General features: G+C 39.4%; 1 protein-coding gene across 2 annotated transcripts in view; it reads left to right on the forward strand.

Annotated features, from left to right (window-relative positions):
* The window catches only part of ZNRF3 (zinc and ring finger 3), a 336577-nt gene that overhangs the window by 88652 nt on the left and 228436 nt on the right, over positions 1 to 19489 (forward strand). The window contains exon 1 of one of the 2 annotated variants that reach the window (XM_053701671.1): positions 13202 to 13528. The exons of the other annotated variant lie outside the window; for it this stretch is intronic. The gene's annotated coding sequence lies outside the window, so the exon portion shown is untranslated. Of the gene's footprint in view, positions 1 to 13201; positions 13529 to 19489 lie in introns of those variants that run through there. 2 annotated transcript variants of the gene reach the window in all.

A 19489-nucleotide genomic window follows, 5' to 3' on the forward strand; every position in this document is an offset into this window, starting at 1 on the left:
TTCTAAATCATGAAAGAAAAAATTGGGTTTCATGTTCCTTTAAGTAAAATTAAACCAGCCAGAAGACAGAGATTTAATTGCTCTACTTGACAATCACCATCTTAAATGTATAGGAAATGTTACCAAAGTTGCTCCACAAGAAAAAAATGTCTAAGACAGTGCTTGACGAATATGTTTAAAAATTAGGAGCCAGTAAGAAAATTTAGGAGCCAGGCATATTTTTAGGAGCCAGACCGTTGGCTTTGTATATAGACATATGGAGAATAACCCAAAAAGTTAGGAGCCAGGGGTAAACTTCTAGGAGCCAGTGGCTACCAGGCTCCTGGGTTTGTCGAGCCCTGGTCTAAGATGTCATTTGTCACTTTCAATTATATCAAACATTTCTTGGAAACCTATAATTCTATAGAATCCATGTGCCTGTAAAAATGCTGGATTACATATACATGATCATTTTAATTTACTTACAAATATTAGGTTAGTATGAGCTTATTCCATGGCAGCCTAAGTTTATACAGGTATACTGTATATTCCCAAATCTGGAATTCCAAAATTCAAACTTATTTTGAAATCCAAAGTTTTTCATTAGTGTTTTTTAAAAATAAAATGATCAAAAATGACACTTTTCCCTGGCTGTAAGTCACAGTCTTCTCTGCCTGCGTTTTGTGTGTGTGTTCTACAATGCAGTAGTCTTTTTAAAACAACAAATATTAGCTTTCTGGTTACAGAACTGTACTATCTTTCTGAGGGTACTATTTATACAAAAGTATTAAACATGATATAAAACTTCCTTTAGGTCACATGTATAAACTGTATTATGGCATGTAAATATTGCCTAAATATCATAAGATATTGTTGTTTACACTTGGGTCCATCCCCTCTCCAAACTGTCCCATTTTACAGATGCAAATCTTTCAAAATCCAAACTATTACTAAAATCACAACCTTTACCAGTCCCAAGCAGTTTAAATAAAGGGTTTTCTACTTGTATTTTTGTTTTAAAGTAGCAGAATCAAATGAATTGTAATTTATCAAGTCATGTGAGGTTTGCAGAGTTTGGCACTTCAGGAGTTACAGTAACATTACATGTGTCTGTGGGTGGAGAATGATATTGGACCACCACAGGAGCTTGGTTATGCACTGGTTGTGACCCAGTTTGTGTCTGTGTTGGGATAATTAAGTAAAGAAAGAACCCAGATATTCAGGCCGTGATACAAAAACAGCTACACTCAGCTTATGTAAGAAAGCCCTTGATTTTTTTTTTTTAAATAAAATGAGCATTAAATTGGTGTTTTACAGTTTCCGTCTGTTCCATCTAAAAAAGAACATTTTCAAATTGTATCATAGTTTTAGTTTTTACAAATGGTTGTTCCTTCTTAGTCTTTTTTTTTCTTGTCAGGCTATGTGAGGAGCTATCCCTGTAAATGAATACAGCTGTAGTTTCAATTTAAATCTTTGTATGCATGAAATGTAACATATATTTAATGGCTGCTTTTTCATAGCAATAATATCTTTGTGTGTATGTAAGAGTTTGAACTGTTCTCCAATCAGCGCTCTAGCCATACGGCACTTTTTCACCGATTGGAGAGCAGTTCAAACAGCTCACAAAGATTTTTGAACTAGGCCTCCAGAGTGTAGGGTATTAGAATGGCACGGCTAGATTAAAAAGTAAGTTACAGTGTATCTTCATTAGAAGTAATCAGTTAAAGTCCATCTAGAATATTGCTTAGATTCTAGACCTGATTTTAAAACATGTCAAGTTTACCATCACTTTAACTACGTTTTCAATTATTTTTGTGGGGTTAACACATAGACTTGCAGAGTTGATTTGTGTTGAAATTAGAGCTTGTCAGTTGGACTATGACGTCTCTTTTTTACATGTATGTATGTGCAGCTGGTATCAGTCCTGGATAGTCATACATTTTTATAACTTTATACATTTTTTGAAAGTTATTTTGAGTGTTGTCATGATACAATCATGTGAAGTAGTTGATACCTGGATTGGCTACCCCGCAGATGTTGTATTGTGTTCTCAGCTTGGAAAAGGTTAATGTGAATTGCTTTTTCCTGTGTGTGTGAAAACTTCTTTCAGAAAAAGCTGTAAGCTGAAACCCCCCTCCTTTAGTAGTGTAACTGTGTGTAGGAATGCAGAACGCTCCTCCCCTTGGAGGCTGATAGTGGGAGCTAAGAATTCTTTCATTGGTTGCATTCGTTGTAAATTATAACCCGGGCGTTGTCTTTGACAAGACAAAGTCAGAACTGCCCTGGGGACCGAACCACTAAACATCTGGAGTGGCAACTCTCCACATATCTAAAGGAACTTGGTAATAAGTAAGATATTATGTTTCTATTTTTTATGTCCCCTATTCTTTTTAAAGAACTGTAGCTTTGTATTTGTATGTTATTTGGAATGTCTTTATAATTTTGCACTGTGTAACATGTATTGATATTTTTGTTATTAAACGCATAGAAAATCTCATTCTGTCTTTTGGGCTCTAATATCCTAATTCACACTCCTGTTGAGACAAGGTTAAAGGCACGTTACCTAATTGTTAAATAGTGTGAGTTTTTAGGGGTTCCCCAAAATTCCCCTTTAATTTAAAAGTTTTGGTGGTGGCAGCAGGGAAATTGTTCATTAGAGCAGTGTGGACAAGATTTGGGGGATAATGTGGTGTCTCTTATAAGGTCCTTTTGCAGAGTTGCAAGGATAAGGGAACCAGAGCTGTGTGCCATTAACCCCTTCATGCCCACACCCCTCTATTGTGACGCTGAGAAGGTTTGATTCGTCACAAGTGTAAATGTTATTTTGATCTTCTCATATTTATACTTTAAAAGTTATTTTGTTGCATCACTAATTTGATTTTAGGGCAAAACTTGCTAGCTGGCTGACTGATTTGTGCAATGTTAAAAATCCGACTAGTTGGCTAAGTGCAAATACAGTAGCTGTATGTATTGGTTTTAATGTCCACATGTCGTTTATTTCTATGAGAGAACATTTGCCACTAAAAACAGCTGAATGGATTTAGTCAAAATTTGGCAAACATATACGTCTCTAAAGTGCTTTTGTAATAATTGTGTAAAAAGAAGCTGTAGATTTTGTTTTACAAAATGTCACTTTCTGAAGAAAAAAAATTCAGTAACAAATAATGTACGCGGATCCCATTATCCTCATATGTAGTTGTAATATTATAAGCATGATATGCAGAGAAAGAACTCATAACATGCATAAGACTTGCTGCCTATATGGAAGAATGAATTGTGCATTTATGTCGTCTATTTCACGTGCTTCAAGTGGTAACAGCACCTGGAACATGCTTTTTTTTCGGACAAATTTCATAGTTATGTCTATTTCCACTCCCCCTGTATCATGTGACAGCCATTAGCCAATCACAAATGCATATAGGTATATTCTGTGAATTTTTGCACATGCTCAGTAGGTGGTGGTGACTAAAAAAGTGTAACTATAAAAGACTGTGCACATTTTATTAATGGAAGTAAATTAAAAAGTTGTTTAAAATTGCATGCTCTGTCTGAATCGTGAAAGTTTAATTTTGACTTGAGTGTCCCTTTAAAGTGTTATTGCTTTGTCTTTTTATTATACATATGTTGATTTTGCAATTATACAGCATTTAATGGTCCTTTTAGTCAGATGGTGAAGTTGCTCCATATTTCTTACAGCATCTTTCTTTAAAGGGACAGTCTAGTCAAAATTAAACTTTCAATATTCAGATAGGACATGCAGTTTTAAACAACTTTCCAATTTACTTTTATCATCAAATTTGCTTTGTTCTCTTGGTTTTCTTTGTTGAACGCTAAAGCTAGATAAGCCCATATGCTAATTTCTAAGCCCTTAAAGGCCGCCTCTTATCTCAGGGCATTTTGACAGTTTTTACAGTTAGAGGGCATTAGTTCATATGTGCCATATAAATAACATTGTGCTCATGTCTGTGGAGTTACCTAGGAGTCGGCACGGATTGCCTAAAATGCATGTCTGTCAAAAGAACTAAAATAAGGGGGCAGTCTGCAGAGGCTTAGATACAAGGTAATCACAGAGGTAAAAAGTATATTAATATAACCATGTTGGTTATGCGAAACCCAGGGAATGGGTAATAAAGGAATTATCTATCTTTTTAAACAATAACAATTTTGGTGTTGACAACTTTATTGACATGTAGGGACCAAACAGAATAATAAGCAGTCAGGCATATATTTTTTATACTCCAGAAAGCTTGGGGCAAGAAATAAAGTATCTTTGCCTTCCTGACTCCAAGGCTTTATCAAACTATGAGTATTCTTCAGCCAGGATTGATTGATTAATTTTAATTATCTTTTATCTGTTTTTCATTTAACCTCTGAAAATTTTTCGAAGCTTAGGTATGCATTGTATACTGTAGAACCCGGGCCCTTAAGGATAGTTATAGTTTGATCAGTTGGTTCTTGTATCTGTCACTATCAGTGTCACAAGATAAACAATGCTCAAGGGTTTTCTTGAAATGTAAAAAAGTGCAAGTTTGCTAATGAAATGACAATTTAAATGCTTTTAAAAGATTTATCTTATATCCATATAATTTGTAATGCAGTCATGCATACACTGTATATAAAACATTTCATGAGTGTCCATTTAAGTTGTAATGCTTTTCTCTATCCTTTCAGCACTTTCAGCTGAGCCTTCTCTTTAACTCTCCCTCTTTCTACTGTACTTGGCTGCTGTCTGTGATCTGGGTGCCTTCTAACATTGTGAGCGAGCCAATAGCGCTCCCTGAGGGGGTACCAAGGTAGTCCTTCTCCACAACTTGTAAGTCTGAAGTACTTCCAACAGCTTCCGGAGCTGCTGTGCGGTCCCCTCCCTGATGGGATAGCCGCCTGCCCTTGATTGCACTCCACTCTGGATATTCAAGGAAGCCGCGGGTGTACATAATCTGGCTTCCTTCTGGACCTCTGCACGCAATGCTTGGGAGGCTGCTGGCCTTCCTGTGTTTGGTTTTAACTCCCTTGCTGCCAGGCTGGGGGTCTTTTTAATACAGCAATGCTCCACTTTGCTCTGCAAATTATTAAATCAACATTTTTTTTCACCTCTGCCATTTATTATAGTTAGCTATCCTGGTGTTATTTATGATTTGACATCTCTTTTTGTCATTGTTATTTTGCATTGTATTGGCTCCTGTCTTGTGGCCAGATTGCCTCAGTTTACCTTCAAACAATGTGCCAGAAGTACACTTTGCTCCATGAAAGTCAGGAGGTGTGCAGTGGAATAGGAGGTTCTCTCCTTTCTATGGTCAGTGGAAAATGCCCTCAGTATTCCAAAACACCTGGCACAGGCTCACTCAGGATAAGGCATATTATATTGCATTTAGTATTTCTTCAGCTGAACAATGCAATGTTGTCTCATTGTTTGTGTATGAGGACATTTTGCATTTTAATTCACAATTTTAAGAGTATTCTACAAATGTATGATCTCTATTAATGCATACAAATTAAATCCATATGTCCTTTATCAATGGCTCTTAAACATGCCCTCCAGGGACATAAACGGGAAGTAAAAATTAGGATAAGTATATCCCTGCTTGATCACAGGTGCTGAAACAGTAGCTCAGCCACTCTGATTCGAGAATTATGTACTCATGTAAGGGTATCATGAAATTCTATTTGTTATGGGCAGTTTCTAAAAAATACTTATATTGTTTTGTCATTTAAATGTTTTGCATAATTATTATAATGAATAACTTGTTTATGTATGCATAGGATATATATATATATATATATATATATATATAATCTCCTCAATTAAACAAAACATCGCAAAAGTTCTGCATACAAAAACTTTTTTTTATAGCAGTTCTGCAGTTCCCTTTTAAAATCCTCTTACATGTGGAATTGCATAATCAACAAATGCATAATGAAAAAGACAATGCATTAACACTTAGTGATTGATTCCAATCTTTTAGAAAAAAATCTAATTTTATCTACAAAAATCCTTATAGACTTTAATGGTGATTTTCTGATTTATTTATTTTTTTTCTAAAGTATTGGGCTTGACCCCTTAGGGGCTGATCTATCAAAGTGCAGTGGACATGATCCGCTGTAGCGGATCATGTCCGCCGATCATCGATAAATGCTGACAGCATACGCTGTCAGCATTTATCATTGCACAAGCATTTCTAGTGAAATGCTTGAGCAATGCTGCCCCCTGGAGATTCACTCATTGTATGCGATCGGGCGGATTGCTGTCTGCCACCTCAGAGGGGACAAGTTAAGGAGCAGCGGTCTTAAGGCCCGCTGCTTCTTAACTCTGTTTCCGGCGAGCCTGAAGACTCGCGCGGAAACAGGTTTATACGGCCCCATTCGGGTCGTGATAAATCGGCCCCCTAGTCTGAATATCAGTTGGGGGAATGTGCTTCCAATTCTTTCGGGAATTAAACAACCTACAATGTATTATTTTATTATTAAATTATTTTTATTAAGGTTATAAACAATAATATACATACAAATCATAAATCCTAATTCTCATTTGTACACTTGAGAGAATAGTCATAAATATCAAACAAAAGTATGTTGATAGTATTGTCCATCATGTACAATTTGGATTGGTGAACCTCAAATTAGTTATCCCCTCTAAAAGACTAATAACAGATAAACAATAGAGGGATCCCCTCATTAGAAGAATAATGGTCACTCTTGGACCAATCACCGTATAGTTAAATTCTTTGGGATTGATAAAGGAAAAATACGTGTATGGCCACTTGTGGATCAAGTATATAATTAAGTAAATATAAATGTTGTAGGGAGGTAATTTATTAGTATAATATAGATGATAAAGCCAATCCTCCAGTTATTATGATCTCTCCTGGTTTTAAAGGCACAATTGGGCTTTAAATTACATAAAGGAGAGATAATATAGAGGGCTTGTATAAAAGTTTAAAGGGACCCTCTACTCCAAAATTATTATTGTTTAAAAAGATAGATAATCTCTTTATTACCCATTTCCCAGTCTTGCATAACCAATATAGTTATATTGATAAACTGTTACCTCTGTGATTACCTTGAATGTAAGCCTCTGCCGATTGCCCTCTTATCTCAGTTCTATTTATAGACTTGCATTTTAGCCAGTTACTTCTGACTCATGAATAACCCCACGGGAGTGAGCACAGTGTTATCAATATGAAACATGAACTACCAGAGTCTTGCTGTGTAAAGACGTGGGGCTCCATTTATTAAGCAGCGAATGCTGCTTCGGAGGCCCATCGTTTCAGGCTCACCTGAAACGGAAGATAAGAAGCAACGATCATAAGAACGCTGCTTCTTAACCTGTCCGCCACATTTTTATGTGGTGAATTGAAATCATCCCGATCTGATCCAATCGGGATGATTGACAGCCCCTGCTAGTGGCCGATTGGCTGCCAGTGAGCAGGGGGCGGCATTGCACAAACATTTCACTAGAAATGCTTGTGCAATGATATTTAGCAATGTCGAGCGGACATGATTCTCTAAAGCAAATCATGCCCGCTCCAAAATTTAATACATTTACCCTGTGGTCTTTAGTGGCTTAGAGATAGGCAGAAATATATAAGTAAATGTTGGTTATGTCTAAATAGTAAAAGATATTGCTTAAAGGGATATGAAACCCAAAAATATATCTATATAAGACTGTCACACTTGAGAGGCTGTGTTCTGTTCCACAGCATGGATCCTAGAGGTAAGATTGTTTCAATTTTTACACATAAAATGCTATAACAGGGTCACAGTGTGGCTCCTTTATACCTTGATAGGATCCAGGGTTAATATCCTCTGGAGGGGGTTTATTGAACAGTTGGGGTTAATTAATTGGTGTATTAATTATTTACATGCTGCTTTGTGTGGGTTTTTTTCCCCCCTGGGCTGGGCTGTGTGTTTTTGGCTGGAACAAAGAGGTTTCACTTTTTAGTTTCACTTTCGTTTTTTAAAGTGTTGCACAGCTCCTATTACTTGCTGTACTTGTAATAACAGGTCTATGTTCATTTCCTCCATTCCGGCTGAGACTTGAACCTGAGAAGAGCGTTTCCTCTGTTAACTGTCTGGGTCTAGGAGGTGGTGAGTGCCCCAGCCATTGGGAGTATAAAGGTGCAGTTTTCTATAATAAAAAGAGTTTTTATTTGTGTCCTTCTGTGGGTATAACCTGAGCTATGGAGGACTCTGACATGTTAGAAGGTACTCCTTTTGTACTAAATCATACCTGTTTATATTGTGAGGAGGCCGTGGTTTTCCCGCCCACTCTTGCGACATTATCCACTCCACATGCAGTTCCACGTAGCACATCTAATCCTCCATCCGGAGGGGGCCTTCTTCCTGCGGACTTTGCCGCACAGTTACAAACGGCGGTGTCTGCGGCCCTCAGTGCATTACCTCTGTCTAACAAACGCAAGAGAAAGGTTAAACATAGCTCTCCTGACCCAGAGTCATCTAAATATTTTTCGGATTTAGCTATCCCAGTTATCCGATGATGAGTTAACCTCTGTAGCTTCAGAGGGTGAACTTTCTGGGTCGGAGTCCTTAGCATCTAAACCTCCTGCAACGGAGGAAACATTCTTTAGATTTAAAATTGAGCACTTGCGTTTTTTATTAAAGGAGGATCTGTCTATGTTAGAGGTTCCAGAGGCCGCGCTGTCTGAAGAACCTATTATACCTAAATTAGACAGAGTTTACGAAGACAGGAAAGTTCCTTTGACGTTTCCTGTGCCTGTTAAGATGGCGAACATTATTAAGAACAAATGGGAAAGAATTGGTTCTTCCTTTTCCCTCTCGTTTACTTTTAAAAAGTTGTTCCCGGACTCTCAACTGGATTTGTGGGGCTCCATTCCTAAGGTGGATTGTGCTATCTCTACGCTTGCTAAACATACCACTATACCTCTTGAGGATAGTTCTTCGTTCAGAGAGCCGATGGATAAGAAAATGGAAACCTTTCTGAGAAAGATGTTTCAATGTTTCAACATACAGATTTTTGTTGCAACCAGCGGCTGCTGTTGCCACGGTTGCTGGAGCAGCTACCTACTGGTGCGACTTTGTCGGAACTCATTGAGGTGGAGTCTTCCCTCGAGGATATACAAGACAGAATAAAAGCTCTAGGAATTACTAATTATTTTATCTGTGATGCGAACATGCAAATTATTCGCCTAAATGCAAAGGCCTCTGGCTTTGCGGTCCTAGCCTGCCGGGCGCTCTGGTTGAAGTCTTGGTCTGTGGCTATGACTTCTAAGTCCAGGCTCCTTTCTCTTCCTTTCAAGGAAAATATTTTATTTGGTCCAGGCCTGGACTCTCTCTATTTCTACAGTTACTGGAGGCAAGGGTGCCTTCCTACTGCAAGATAAGAAGAACAAGTCTAAGGGACGACAATCTTCTCATTTTCGTTCTGAGAAATCCCAACGACAACAATACTCCTCCAAGCCCAAGCAACCCAAGATTACTTGGAAGCCGGCTAAGTCCTGGAATAAATCCAAGCAGAACAAGAAGCCCGCCAAAAACAAATTGGCATGAAGGGGCGGCCCCCGATCCGGTATCAGATTGTGTAGGGGGCAGACTGTCTCTTTTTTCAGACGCCTGGTTCAAGGACGAACAGGATTCATGGGTCCTTGAGGTGGTATCTCAGGGATACAAGATAGGCTTCAAATCTCATCCGCTAAGGGGCAGATTCCTTCTCTCGAATCTTTCTACCAGACCAGAAAAGAGGGATGCCTTTCTAGGGTGCGTTCGGGATCTATCCTCCTTATGAGTTGTTGTCCCAGGGCCTATCGAGGAAAGAGGTTTGGGGTTTTATTCAAACCTTTTCGTGGTCCCAAAGAAGGAGGGAACTTTCCTCACAATTCTGGACCTAAAATGCTTAAACAAATTTCTCAGTGTCCCTTTGTTCAAGATGGAGACGATAAGGTTCATCCTTCCTTTAATTCAGGAAGGCCAGTTTATGACCACTATAGATCTGAAGGGCGCTTACCTTCATGTTCTAATCCACAGGAAACACTTTCCGTTCCTGAGGTTTGCATTCCTGGACCAGCACTTCCAGTTCATTGCCCTTCCGTTTGGCCTAGCCACTGCTCCAAGAATCTTTATGAAGGTTCTGGGGGCTCTTCTAGCCATTTTCAGAACTCAGGGTATTGCAGTAGTCCCATACTTAGGCGATATTCTGTTGCAAACACCATCCTTTCATCTTGCGGAAGAATTCTTGGAGTCCCTTCTCAGTCTTCTTCGATCACATGGATGGAAGATAAACTTGGAAAAGAGTTATCTTATCCTAAGTACCAGGGTGGAATTCCTGGGTACTATAATAGACTCCATATCCATGAGGATATTTCTAACAGACCTGAGACGTTGCAAGCTAACTTCAGCATGTCTTGCCCTCCGAATCTCCTTGATTCCCTCTGTGGCTCAGTGTATGGAGGTGATTGGTCTCATGGTGTCCTACATGGACATCATTCCTTTTGCCAGGTTCTGTCTCAGACGTTTACAACTGTGCATGCTGAGGCTGTGTAACGGCAAATATTCAGATCTGTCTCAACAGATTTGTATTAGACAGCCGGTCGAGAGAATCGCTCTCTTGGTGGCTCTGTCCAGATCATCTGTCTCGGGGGACATGTTTCTTAAAGTGAAGGTAAAGTTATTCAAATGGAAATCTCACTTTATGTTACTTTTCTAACTTACAAGGGAGTCGCTATGTTTTTTTTTTTAAAAAAACGTTTATTTTACCATATTTACCAACTTTTATTTTAATGAGCCTTACGATCGTAATCCCCTCCCATCCATCTCTTCCGTGTTTTCAATACATAGACGTATAGAGCGGTCCCACCCGCTCTATACGTCAGAACTACACTCGTGCACATCTATCCTCTGCTTGCCGCGCATGTGCACAAAAATGTTTGCCCTCAAAAGCGCATGCGTTAATCGCGCTCAACGAAGTCCTCTTCAGCGCATGCGTCCCAAATAAGCAACATAGTATTGAATGAGTTGCGAGACTCATTCAATACTATATTTGTGAAGCGACACTAATGCGCAACTGCAAAACGAGTACGCGCTCGATTTGAAGGAGGAGAGAGAATCACTCGCGCATGCGCACAATCGAGCATCAGCTTGTGACGTCAATTGACGGCCGCCTAACGGCCAGAAAATCAATTGGCTAGATAAACAACGTGATCGTTGTTTATAAAAAAAAAAATATAGACGGGTTGATTTTTGAGAAGCGAAATCGCAGCTAATTATAAAAGAAAACGAAATTAATAAATAAAATTATGAAAAATCATGAATGAACCTCATATTAAATTATAATACTTGATCGATTAGACCATAGAAGAGAGAGTAAGTTTACCTTCACTTTAAGAACATCCTGGGAGATTGTGACTACGGACGCAAGCCTTTCTGGATGGGGAGCTGTTTGGGGTGCCAGGAAGGCACAAGGGTTGTGGACTCAGGAGGAGGAGTCCTGATCAATATTTTGGAACTACGTCAATCTTCAAGGCCTTGAAGGCTTGACCACTTCTGGGTTCATCCCAGTTTATCAGATTCCAATCAGACAATATAACCTCAGTGACTTACATCAACCGTCAGGGGGGAACGAGAAGTTCCTTGGCGACAAAGGAAGTATCTCAGATTCTAGAGTGGGCGAAGGCCCACAGCTGTTCGCTGTCAGCAATCCACATTCCGGGTGTGAACTGGGAGGCGGATTTTCTCAGCAGGCAATCCTTCCATCCAGGAGAATGGTCTCTCCATCCTTAGGTTTTTGCAGAGATATGCAGCAAGTTGGAGATGCCGGAGATAGATTTCATGGCATCCCATCTCAATACTAATCTACCCAGGTACGGGTCGAGGGATCCCCAAGCGGATCTAATAGATGCACTAGCAGTGCCCTGGAGGTTCAAACTCATATATTTTCCCTCCATTACCGCTTCTTCCTCGAGTGTTGGCCCACATCAAGCAGGAGCGGGTATCAGTAATCCTGATTTCTCCATCATGACCCTGAAGGACATGGTTCGCGGATCTAGTCGGGATGTCCTCATCACCTCCGTGGAAGTTACCTTGCCGCAGAGACCTGCTGATACAAGGTCCATTTTTTTCATCAAAATCTAGATTCTCTAAAGCTGATTGCGTGGAGATTGAACGTTTAGTCTTAGCCAAAAGAGGTTTCTCTGAGAGTGTCATTGATACTCTTATTCAAGCTCGTAAACCAGTTACTCTGTGTATCTACCACAAGGTGTAAAGGACCTACTTATTCTGGTGTTTTTTCCTGGCAGAGAGTTAAGGTTGCCAAGATCTTATCTTTTCTCCAGCATGGGCTGGAGAAGGGCCTCTCTGCTAGTTCCCTGAGGGGACAGATTTTGACCATGTCTGTTTTTATTGCTCAAGAGGCTTGAGCTGAGCTTTCAGACATTCAGTCCTTTGTTAAGGCTCTAAATAGATCTGGGGCTCCTCCGTGGAGCCTAAATCTTGTTCTTCGGGTGTTGCAACAGATTCCTTTGACATTAAATGTTATCTTGGAAGGTTCTTTTTTATTGGCTATTGCCTCTGCATGCAGAGTTTCTGAGATCTCTGCTTTTCAATGTGAGCCCCCTTATCTGATTTTTCATGCAGATATGGCAGTTTTATGTACTAAATTAGGTTTTCTTCCTAAGATTGTGTCAGATCGCAACATCAATCAGGAGATTGTGGTTCCTTCCTTGTGTCCTAATCCTCCTTCATCGAAGGTATGCTTACTTCACAATTTGGATGTGGTTCACGCCTTGAAGTTCTATCTTCAAGCTACTAAAGAGTTTAGACAATCTTCCTCTTTGTTTGTTGTCTATTCGGGGAAGCGTAAGAGGCAGAAGGCTACTTCGACTTCCCTATCTTTTTTGGTTAAAGAGTGTCATCCGCTTAGCTTACGAGACAGTGGGACATCGTCCTCCTGAGAGGATAACGGTTCATTTCAATAGAGCAGTGGCTCCCTTTTGGGCCTTGAAGAACGCGGCCTCTATGGATCAGATGTGTAATGCGCCTACCTGGTCCTCCTTACATACTTTTTTCAAAATTTTACAAGTTTGATGTTTTTGCTTTGGCTGAAGCAGCTTTCTGGAGAAAAGTTTTGCAGGCTGTGGTGCCCTCAGAATAGGGTCTGCCTCTTCCTTTTTGTTCCCTCCCGTTATTCATTCAGTGTCCTCTGGAGCTCGAGTATAGTTTTCCCAACAGTAAGGAATGAAGCCGTTGATTTTCCCTATCTTAGGAAGGAAAACATAATTTATGCTTACCAGATAAATTCCTTTTTCTTCCGGATAAGGAGAGTCCACGGCCCTGCCCGTTTTTTCTTGTCTATGGGCGGTCCCCTATTTATTTTATTCTTCTGGCACCATTTATACCCTAATGTTTTTCCTACTTTTCCTTTTTACGTCAGCAGAATGACTGGGGTAATGAGGAAGTGGGAGGGATATTTAAGCCTTTGGCTGTGGTGTCTGCCGCCTCCTGGTGGCCAGGTGTTTTATTTCCCAACAGTAAGGAATGAAGCCGTGGACTCTCCCTATCCGTAAGGAAAGGAATTTATCTGGTAAGCATAAATTATGTTTTTGAGGTACAATACTGCACTTTGACACATTACATTTTGAGATTAGGCTACCTTTATATATAATTTATTTACTGCTGAGATGTAATTCAAAATTATTTTAAATGAAAGGAAAACTCTGTATTAATGTCCGTTTTTTTGTTTTTTTTAATCAAATGTCCATCAAGCTCTCATGTGTGATGGTCATGCATCCACATACTTTTGGCCATTTGATGTAGATTCTAAAATCTGTGTTAAAGGGACGATAAAGTCAAAATTTAACTGATTGCGCCAAAGCAGGCAATTTTTAAACGCATTTTCAATTTACTATCTCATTTTCTTTGATGTTATAGTATCCTATTGTTGAAAACGCATACCTAGTTAGGACCGGGAGCAGCTATGCACTACTGGGAGTGAGCTGCTGATTGAACAAAGGATACCAAGAGAATAAAGTAGATTTGGTAATAGCAGTAAATTAAAAAAAAATTAAAATTGTCGGTTGTATCATAAAAAAATGGTTTCATGTCCCTTTAACAGAAGCTAAGTATATTCCTTAGAATGTCAGGTGTTTTTTTTCACTTTTTTGACCTGATAGTATTAATTCCACCTAGTTTCTTACTTGCTGACTGATTTATTCCCCTTTTCATTAAATTAAGCTCTGCAATGTGTGAACTTTTTCATTCTCAGCACAAGAAAAGCACACTGAAGGCTTTTTAAAGTTAACCCTGCTACATACCCATCCCTAGCAGATAACTGCAGAAAATGCACTTTATTCTGACACATTGTCTGCTGATAGCCTTGCAGTTTTCAAACTCAAGCCCTGATTGGTTAACCCATATAAGGCATATGTTGGGTGGGGTTTAGCGATTCAAAAACAATTGCAACAGACAAGATATTTGTTTTAAAAATGTTTTGACTTGGCTGATATGTTATTCTATAATAAGAAAACACAAATGTATTGTAATTACATATTGATTACAGTCCCTTTTAACTTGGCAATTGTACTGTTTAATAAATATATATTAAACACTCAAGAGCAGGTGCTAGCTAGCTCTTGTGTGTAGCTGGTGAAATGTTTGCATTTAGCAGAAAAGCAAGTTGCCGTGTTTTTGCAAATCTCAATAGCAGTGCTGCATGTTTTATGGATTTTGGTACTGACAAAAAGATACTTCCTATTTCCCTGTCCTCCCGATGTGTTTTCCTGTAATTTGTTTTCCTTGGCTGGGGCCCAAGTGGGTGATCTGAAGTTTGCACACAAAATTAAAGAGCCCTTGGGTTTGCTCTAACGATTAGGACAATATGGCCGTGAAACTCTGCCCCACTGTCAGACATACTACAGGTGTGCGGCCTAGCAAGTGTAACAAAAATATTGCCAGCCTGGTTTTTTAGTGTTACATGAAAGGGTGACTAAGAGATTATTTTTTCTTACCCATTTATATAATCAGCAAAACACATATTTCTATTGTTGTGTGCAGCTACTTGTAATTTGAATCTTCACTTTTTTCTAAATTGTGTACTATTATGAATACGTGAATATGTATTTATGTATGTAAATTTGTTCCAATGATTGTAAAACCTGGCTTTTCAAATAAAAAAGTTACATAGATTTAGTTTTTTTGATTTTGGTTGGTGAGCCTAAGGCATGTGGAATGCAGAAGAATAAAGGGAAAGCAAGGATAAAGAATTGATCACGGAAATGAGAAGGATAAACCAGCTGATTTGTTAAAATCTATTTATCTGAAATAAATGCAAAGCAAAATAGAAAATTATCAGATTATGATTTCAATTCCTATAGTAATAATAATAATAATTTTAGCATTTATCATAATTGTGCTTCCAAATTGTGTTGGGCTGCAAAAACACGCAGGATAAGGTCCCTACTCCTGAAAATCTTATAGTGTAAAGCACTGTTTCTCAACCTCGTTCCTCAAGTACCCCCAAAAGGCCAGGTTTTTATTATAGCTGAACCAGTACACAGATGAAATAATCAGCTGATGGGTGAGAGCAGGTTAGTAACAATGGTTACTGATCAGCTGATTACTTCACCTGTGCACTGGTTCAGCTATAATGAAAACCTGGCCTGTTGGGGGTACTTCAGGACCAAGGTTGAGAAACACTGGTCTAAAGGTAAAAGGGACAGTAAAATCAAAATGTAATATATTCAATTCAGATAGAACATACAGTTTTAAACAAGTTGCCAGTTTACTTCAGTTACAAAATTTGCTTAGTTCTCTTGGTATTATATGTTTAACATCGTACCTAGGTATTCTCAGGAGCAGAAATGCATTGCTGGGAGCTAACAGGTGATTGGTGCCTGCATATGCCTCTTGTTGTCTCCCCAGATGTATTCAGGTGGCTCCCAGTACTGCTCCTGAAACTACTCTTCAACAAATGATACCAAGCGAATCAAGCAAATTGAGAAATTGTTTAAAATGGCATGTTCTATATTGTTTAAAATTGCATGTTTTATATTGATCATTAAACTTACATTTTACTTTGCTATGTCTTAAGAAGGTGTAGTTTGCATAGACATCCCACAGGAACCATATATGCTGGAGGGCACACAATCATAACTAGAAGGGCCAGCAATACATGATACCTACTAATGAAGCATTCACAACATATGTACATTTGCCCCTCGGTGTCCAGCTTTTATTAAGGGGGCGAATGGTACCCCCTGCCCCCTTTAGATATCTGTGCTTGTCATGTGGATCCAGGGATAGGCAAGGTGTCCGTACACGGACACTGGTGTGCGTGACTGGCCCTTGCAGTGTCCGCCACACAGTTTGTGGTGGGGAGGAATGGGTTGGACAGATGAATGCTGGTCCTGACACTTCTCCTTGACGCAAGCGGCACCACATTTTGCAGGATTGGGGCTGTGCCGACGTGATGCCAATCAGTAGCGAAAAAGTGAGTGAAAGAAAGGAGCAGTGCTGCCTGCAGTGCAGCCTGTGTCAACCACCCATGAGTCATGACCCGTACCAATTCCTTGATCTTTGCGGTAGCGTTGGTGCTGGTGTCTGATGTAGAAGTAGCAGACCGCTGCCTATTCTAAAAAACCTTACCTAACCAAATTAGTAACCAACCATGATGATCATTTGATTAACATCGAGGTGGGTGGGTTTGGTCAGGAGTTGCAGATCCCCCCAGCAACCTCTTTAAACTGGCGGCTCTGTCTTCAATCATTCTCAGACAGTATCCCAGCAGCAGGAGTCTCCAGGTTTCTATTTAAACGGGGGTCCCAGACTCCCCCAATCCTGTGTCCCAGCAGCAGGTTCCTCCTGGAGGCTCCTGCTGCTGTGACACATGATACCGTCTGAGAAGGATTGGAGTCAGAGCAGCCAGTTTAAAGAGCCTGCTGTTCTGTTTGTACTGGGACTCCCAGTGAATGCCTAAGCAGCCAGGGGGTCTGCATGCTGAGATCACCCAGGGGAGAGGGAAGGTTTAAAACAGGCTCTCTGCAGGGAATAGATCTAGGAGTGCTGGTAACAATTCTGTCCTGCTTGTACTCAGGTGGAATTCAGTCCTGCTTCACCACAGATACATATTTTATTTCTGCGTGCTGATGGGCAGTACATGAAAAGTGCTGCCCATTCTGTATGGAACATTGCTTTGCTGCAGGGGGGGGGGGGGATATCCAGTGAGGGAGGGATTATAAATAAACTGCCCTGACTAGATTGGTGTCTGTAATGCCGCTCTCCTGACTTAAAGAAACATAGAATGTGTCAGCAGATTGGAACCATTTGGCCCATCTAGTCTGCCCAATTTTCTAAATACTTTCATTAGTTCCTGGCCTTATCTTTTACCTAGCATAGCCTTATGCCTATCCCATGCATATTTAAACTCCTTCACTGTCTCTACCACATCTGTTGGGTGGCCATTCCACCATGCATCCACTACCCTCTCGGTAAAGTGAGTGTTTTATATGTTTCTAATTTGAAATGTACCTTGGTGTCCTTCACTAAGGTCTTTACTTTGGAAAATGTCCGCCACAGCCCTGGCCTGTGCCTATCCCTGCGTGGATCATTGTTGAAGCAGAGAGACAAGGCAGTTCATGATTTATGTGTATGTGTCATTGTCTTGTTTTAGTTTTGTACAGACGTGTTGAGTGGTGCTTTAGGAAGGGTTTGATTTCCGGTTGTTCTCTTTTGTCCGATATCACTGTGTATTCAACAATAGTGTGTGTGGACAAAACTCTCTCTGCCCCTTCTCTTTATTGACATTTTGATAAGGACAGGATGGGAAAATGATTAGAGGGGAAAAAAAAACAGTTGTTTGATAATCGCTGCAGATCCTAACTCGTGTAGATGGTTAAACTATTAAACTGTTCTCTTTGCACCTTAGGCTGCCAATGATAAACCTTTTATTAAAGGGATAGTAAAGTCAAAATTAAACTTTCATAATTCATATAGAACATGCAATTTTAAGATACTTTTCAATTTAATTCTATTATCAAATTTGCTTTGTTTTGTTGGTATCTGTTGAAAAGCATACCTAGTTATGCTCAAACAGCAATGCACTACTGTGAGCTAGCTGGCAATTGGCAGCAACATACAGATGTATTCAGTGGCTCCCAGTAACGCACTGCTGTTTCTTCATCAAATTTGATAACCAGAAGTAAAGTGGAACGTTTTTTAAAATTGTATTCTCTATCCAAATTATGAAAGAAAAAAAATAATGTTTCATGTACATTTTAAAGGGGCTTTGTAGAAAAAAAAACACACAAAAAACATCATTTACAATTATACATGATTTATTCACAACATTTTGCATTTTTTAAGGAACAAAACATGAAATATGTTTAAATTCCCTCTTACAGGAAACCTAAAAATTATCCATATTATATCAATATCCATTTAAATATCTTCAAATATGCTCCTTGTTAAAAAAATGCAAAAAGCTTGTGAACTATTTTAACTGAAAACAGCATTACCTTATTTCAACTATTAGATGGTAATTCTGTTTTCCTTTTTCTTAGAAATATCATGTTACATATTAAATACTAAAAAACAGAAGCACTTTCCATGGGAAATAAATGTATGTTTTACCTATCACCATCATTTAGCATGCGTTTTGTATGTTTCTTCTCTTTAAACATATAATCTTAGCAGAAATCTGTTTATACCAATGCATAGTCTGTCCTTCCATCTGGCAGCTGTTTCTACCTATGTGGAGTGAGCGGTGTAGCTCTTTAGCTTTATTTGTGCAAACAAAGAAGACTGACCCTTTTTATTGTGGTTTACTGTTGCTGCAAGGGTCTGGCTACCACTTGACCTCTGTCATGGTTAGCTGTGGCTACTTTGTACATTCATTAACCCAGGGCTCGACAAACCCAGTAGCCTGGGAGCCACTGGCTCCTAGAATTTTACCCCTGGCTCCTAACTTTTTGGGTTATTCTCCATAGATCTATTTACAAATATCACTGTCTGGCTCCTAAAAGTGTACCTGGCTCCTAAATATTCTTACTGGCTCCTATATTGTAAACAGATTTGTCGACCCCTGCATTAACCTACTCTTTCTCTGCAGGTTGTATTAAAATGCTGTCCCCAATTTGTGTGTCATGTGATTGGTATCACACGTATAGTTGCTCCCTGTATATAGCTTACTGAAACGGTTTCACTGTGCTTGCTATCTGAAACAGCTCACCTGGGTTTTGCTGACCAAACAGCTACGAGTTCTCATTGTCTCCCTGCAGTTTGCCCTTACCCTGCAGAAAAGTGCATTGATTATTTAGCTGTATGGAGCATCGTCTAGAATTATTGTGATGCATAAAGGCAGTACCAGAAAGGATACAGGGGCTGGTAGTTGTGCTGTAGCAAGAGGTTATGTAGTGTAGAAAAAAAATCATGTGTCAAAGCAGTGTGGGCACAGAAACTTCTAGTTGTACTGCAGAGATTTGAGAGGTATAAGAGAGGCAGTGTCACTGCAACTATGTGTAGACCATATGGATAACAGAGCCAAACTGCA

The sequence above is a fragment of the Bombina bombina genome, chromosome 2, assembly GCF_027579735.1.
Source record: "Bombina bombina isolate aBomBom1 chromosome 2, aBomBom1.pri, whole genome shotgun sequence".
Classification (NCBI taxonomy): domain Eukaryota; kingdom Metazoa; phylum Chordata; class Amphibia; order Anura; family Bombinatoridae; genus Bombina; species Bombina bombina.